Genomic DNA, 6,317 nt, shown 5'->3' on the forward strand with positions numbered 1-6,317 from the left:
TTTTTTTTTTTTTTTTAGACTATCTGACTTCATGTTCTGTTTTGGTCTTCTGAGCTGTTCCTTGGTTAATCTTCCAACAAGTCGAATTGATTCTTACTTCAAAACTGTTTATCCCAAAACAGAGCTGTTGACAAGTACAAATACAGATGGCAGACATGTGCTGTGATTTCCACATTCACATCTCAGCATTCAGGAAGGGAATGCTATTGAGAGATGGTTTACATCTTCAGCTTTTTTATCCAGGGCAATGTGGAGTGCATGCTGGGAGTGCTTCATTACGTGACAAATAGTCAGTGTTTAAGGGGTTTCCGTAAGGTCTGAGAACTCAGCGGCGATGACTTGCGTGTATGGCTTATCACCTGGGAGGCTGTAATAATCTACTTTATAAGAATAAAAGTGACCTCTGGGGGGAAACATTGTCTTCGATAATCACACTGACTCACAAGTGACCTTAGTACAGCATTCCAGGCCGAAGGGTCAGTCTGTCCTCTTACCGTGGGCTGACACTGACCTTTGTCCTCATAGAAAATGATCCTCAAAGTATTGGCTAGCTCTTCTATTCAGAGGCAAATCCTGGCCCATTCTGTGGCCAGGACTAGTCTCCACAGCCAAGCTGCATTAACCATCCTTTTTCTCTCCACGAAAAGAAATTGTTGGTGAAAGGAAAACAAACTCCAGTTTTTATCTCCCGTGACCTTGTTTCTGGAGGGCCTGCACTCAACAGCATGGCTCTGACTACCTTTACTAAGATTGCCCCCATCGTTGTTGAGCTAAACTCCACCTGAGAGTTCGGCTTGACTTCTGGGATCTGAATATCCAGCAGCTACTTTTATTCCAGTTTGTACCAGTACACAGCAGTCCACAGCAGACGTGCGGCACTCACGCATGTCTCCGTTGTTGACCGACCAGCTTTGACTCACCAGTTGGAGTCCAGTTAGCCAAAGTGGGGATGAGACCACAGAAGTGGGTGGGCAAGAGTGGCACATGCCAAGTGGCGGGACAGTGGATGTGACCCTGACACTTGCTCTGCGCCTCTCTCAGCCTGCTTCCCTGGTTTAGGGGATGGGGGAGGGGGCCAGGCAGTGGGATTTGAGGAAGTGGTAGCAGAAATCAGTTTCACATTTAGGGAATGATAGCAGTAGGCAGGCACTGTGCTAGGTCCTGTGGGGAGAGTAAAGTAAGTGTGACCCTGTTCACGCTCTCCATACGAAGTGTGCAGGTTTAGGTGTTTGTGGGAGAAAATGGTGTCATCCTTTTTTTTTTTTTTTAATTGAGACAAATTTTGAGAATTCCTTTAAAAACCTGAACACTTTAGGTGGATTTGATCATCTCAACTGTATGTTCATATCTTGCAATTCAAGATAACCTCAGGACTAGATAATTTTGAAATCTGATTGTCCCCATCTGTTTATCCCATTTCCTCACAGGCCCATATGGTTCAAACTCCCATCTTTATACACTTTTTTTTTTTCCCATCTAGCAAAAGCCAGATTTTTGGTTTCGATTCATCTGTCTTATTGAAAGATTATCTCTTCTTAGTAGTAATTTGGGAGTTAGAGCAAATAGAAGGTGGACATATTCTAGGACCTTCATAAAATCATAAAACACTGGAGCAGTTGAGATAGAACATTTTGTAAACAAGATAGGTCTTGTTTACAAAATGTTCAAATCCATATGGACTCCATTTCTTCCAAGTTTCATAATGGAATGGATGCTGGAGGGTTTAGCAAAATATTCTACCAATAGTTTGGATTAAAGGCGAGGCCAGTTTGTGAAAAGTTTACATAAAATAATTTTAGAGAAACTGCTTTACTGCCATCATGTGCAGCATTCCAAATTACTATTCAGTGTTTACATCAAATAGAAGTCCTACTGAACTTGTAATAAAGAAAAAATAAAAAATTTGTAATTGGCACGTTGAGTGGATGTTGCTAGGATACCAACAACTTTTTTTTTTTTCCAGGTGGTGTGTCAGTCATAAACAACACCCAAATCTCAGTGGTTTGAAACAAATGATTTTCACTCATGCTGTACATCCACAGGGGCTTGTAGGTAGGACTCTGCTCATGTGGTCACCTGGGGGCCCAGGCAGAGGGAGGCAGCACCTTATGTTTCTAGCATCTCAGCGTGACTCAAGGCTTGGTGCCCTGGCAGAAGAGCGCAAAGCATCACGCCCTGGCTCTTAAATGCTTCTGCTTAGAAGTGACACCAGTCACTCCCACTCCCATCTTATTAGCCAAAGGAGGTTACATGGCCGTGGTTTACCTTAAGTTTTCAGTAAAGTATAATCTTTTCATGGACCTAGACGGAGAAGAAACCAGAAATATCGGTGAACAATGTTCATATTTATTACAGTATGTGTATTAGGGTTCTCCATAGAAACAGAACCAATGGGGGGGTGTGTATATCTGTCTATCCATCCATCCATGGGGGGCAGGGAGGGGACATTTATTTTAAAGGACTGGCTCACACAGTTGTGGAGGCTTGGTATTTCAAAGTTTACAGGGTAGGCTGGAGACCTGGGGAGGAATTGCAGTTCGAGTCCAAAGGCAGTCTGGCAGAATTTCTTCTGGGGAGGTCAGGTTTTTTTCTATTAAGGTCTTCAACTGATTAGATGAAGTCTGGCCACATTATGGAGGGTAATTTTGCATTACTCAGAGTCTGCTGATTTAAATGTTAACCTCATCTAAAAAATACCCTCACAAAAACATCTAGAATATTTGACCAAAAACTTCAGTACCATGGCCTAGCCAAGTTGACTCATAAAATTAGCCATCCCAGAATGTTAACTACATCCTTTGCATTATACATTTTTCTTACAGACTGCAAAAAGTCTCAGATTTTTATTGCCTTGAAAAAAATCCTTTTTTCGTTGACAGGGGTCGAGGGACCTGTGTTCCTAGTGCCTTAACTACTTCTTCACTAGATTCCAAAGGAAAATAGTGATCGTTCCTTCCATAGTTTCTGAAGCTGGGTGTGGATAGGTTGGTTTGGTTTTGTTGCAGGATAACTTAAAAGTTCCCTATATTTCTGGATTTAAAAGAAAATGCAAAGGGTAAGAAAATCCATTCCGTGGAGCAGGTAAACATGATCCCAAGGCAGACACATATGTTTTCTGTCCACATATTGTGGAGAGCCATGGAGCCTTTCATGTACATCACAGCCATACCCTGTGTCAGCTGTGTCTCAGAGGCACGGGGTATATTACATCTAAAACTGAACCTCATCACTTTTCAAACATTAGGTTGGTATGGCTCTCACTTTCAGTATATTTGAAACCCATTTTAAGTATCTTTATCCTGAGAAAGCGAATGTGCTTCCTATTTGTCCTGTTGGTAGGACCTGACCTTTGAGCTGAGCAAGCCTGCCTCACACCCTCTTCCCAGTCTCTCTGGCACGAGCACAGATGCAGAGATTTCTGGGATGATTTCCCCACCTTGGGAGTGCGGTAGAAGATCCCCACGGGATCACACCTCCGCCCTGACCTCAGGAACCGACTGGGCAAGTCCTCGCCGTCTCCCTCTGTGGTCACTGAACAAGGCAGTCGCCTTTCCCAGACGCTGAAGCCTGAAGCAAAGAAGTTCCGAGACTTGCCTGGGTCACTTGGGGGGTGGCTGCGACTAGAATAACAGTTCCCACTGCTATTTGATCAGGCTCTTTTTTTTTTACATCTTTATTGGAGTATAATTGCTTTACAATGGTGTGTTAGTTTCTGCTGTATAACAAAGTGAATCAGTTATACATATACATATGTTCCCATATCTCTTCCCTCTTGTGTCTCTCTCCCTCCCACCCTCCCTATCCCACCCCTCTAGGAGGTCACAAAGTACCGAGCTGATCTCCCTGTGCTATGCGGCTGCTTCCCACTAGCTATCTATTTTACGTTTTGTAATGTATACATGTCCATGCCACTCTCTCACTTTGTCCCAGCTTACCCTATCCCCTTCCCATATCCTCAAGTCCATGCTCTCGTAGGTTTGTGTCTTTATTCCCGTCTTACCCCTAGGTTCTTCATGACCTTTTTTTTTTCTTCTTAGATTCCATATATATGTGTTAGCATACGGTATTTGTTTTTCTCTTTCTGACTTACTTGACTATGTAGGACAGACTCTAGGTCCATCCACCTCACTACAAATATCTCAATTTCGTTTCTTTTTATGGCTGAGTAATATTCCATTGTAAGTGTCCATCATCGGATGAATGGATAAAGAAGATGTGATCAGGCTCTTAAGTGCTGAGTTCCGTCGGCTTCTCTGTTGATTGTACGTTTAATCAATAAATCAATGTTCTCTTTACTCATCGTCCCAGTAGTCGCAATAAGAAGGCCCCAAGGTGTGTGAGGTCCTCTGTGTTCAAAGATGATGTTGCTGACAGTGATTTGTTGGCGCTCTGCTTGGGTGTGACAGGAAAGATCAATAGGCAGCCAACAGCCCTTTACACCCCGGCCGATGTACAAGCTGCCCTGGGGCTGTGTCTGCAGGTGCTGCATCTTGAGTTTTTTGACATGACTGTCTTTTAGAATTTGTTCCCCCCGCCCGCCCCCGGAGTCTCCTGAGTCCTAATTTCTACATGCCAGGCTGTTTCCCAGCAGCCCTTTGCTGCATCTTCATGTTAGAAGCTGCATCGTCAGACCCAGTAAGTACATGAGCGAGATGGAGACGGACTGTGTGCAATGGGATCTCCTTTTCCTCCCCGACCCAGCTCTGGCTGCATCCATTGTCCTTGGTCACAGGTACATGCGCTCAGATGTCAAATAAAGACTGAAAGAGTTTGGTGCCCTTTCTAGAGTGAGATTTGCTGTGCCGCTTGACCGCCCTCCTCTGCACCCCGTCACACCCACAGTGTGAGCTCAGGGGTCCCTCGCCCCCCACCCCTTGAAGTAAGACCCACCCCATGAAACCGCCACACCCCCAGAATCCAACCGGGTCGTGTTGTGTTTCCTGTTAGATACATTTTACTTGACAAGTTTACTGATGACTCCTCTTTTGCTGTTCTCCTTACCATCTTTCACTTTATTATATAACTTAAAAAAAAAAAAACCACACTTTTCACTGAAGCTGATCACTGAGAATTGTGATGGAAAAGTCCAGGATGTCGAGAGATGTAGCAGGCCTCCATCAAAATGTCCTATTGTGTTTGCATTTTGGAGAAAAAGAGAAACATCTATTTTAAGAACTATTTAAAATACTTCTTAAGAATGGGTGAGAGGCTGAGTGAGAATAGGTGCTTTTCCCCTGATTAGAACAGTGTTTTCCCAAATGAACCTGTTTTGCCCGTTCAGAGAAATGAAAGTATTGTTTTAACTGAAGAGGAAAACTAGGATAAATAATCAAGCCATCAGACAGAGAATTTAAAAACCGTTCTTTTTATTATTGAATAAAACCCAGAACAGACTCTTAATATGATTCCTTTTATTATTGTCATTCATTCCCCTTTAACGGGGTGAAACTTAACTCCAAACTAAGGCGTTCTCTTCTCTTCTTGCGCCATCTCCCCTGTGTTGTGGGAGAGACCAGCCTTGAGACTACAGTTCCTGTTCCTGACATCACCCCTCCCAGCTTACACAGGCGTCATTTCTCTCCAAGTTGCCCTTCTTCTGTACGTCATGTCCATTTCTGTATTTTTCGAACAAGCTGACCCTACCTCGAGCTTTCCGTGCAGGGGGAGGAGATGTGCCACAGTCACGGCTAACCTTCAGTGGAGGAAGGACCCATCCCACAGGTAGTGACCCCTTGAAGGGCTGGTGCGTGAGTGTCACTGACGTGGGTGCTTTAGGAATTTAACAAAACATGAAGAAAGAAGTTCCTCTCTGGCGCGTGTGGAGGCATGAGAGACACACCACTCCAGTTTAGACAGAAAACAGCGAGGAGACTGGATGGATTTTAGAGCCATCGTAGACTGGAGGCTCCTTGCAGGTAGGGCTGTGTTTGGCTTTGTATTTCCAGTGCCTGAAAGTGTCTGGCTCTTTGGTGTTTGTTTGCTGTCTTCCTGATGACAAGTAACCACACAGAAACACAGTCCTGACGCCCTTAAATAATTTACCTGGGTCGTTGGCAGGCATTTTTGCTTCCAGATAGACATGCTCTCATCCTCACCATCAGGCCCACTATTATATGTTATTGGGAAGTTTGGAAACACTGGCAAAGGCAGGGTACGGTGCTATTCCTTCATTTCCTAACATTGGCTGGCAGCTCATCCCGCTACAAGGAGGTCATCTGACACATTTTTGGCTTGCCTGGGTGACAGTTTCATCCCTTAGAAATCAGAAGAAACACCAAGGAGGGTTGATACTGGGCTCAGAGGAGGAAATGCTCACC

Source organism: Orcinus orca, chromosome 4 (assembly GCF_937001465.1).
Source record: "Orcinus orca chromosome 4, mOrcOrc1.1, whole genome shotgun sequence".
NCBI classification, from domain to species: Eukaryota; Metazoa; Chordata; class Mammalia; order Artiodactyla; family Delphinidae; genus Orcinus; species Orcinus orca.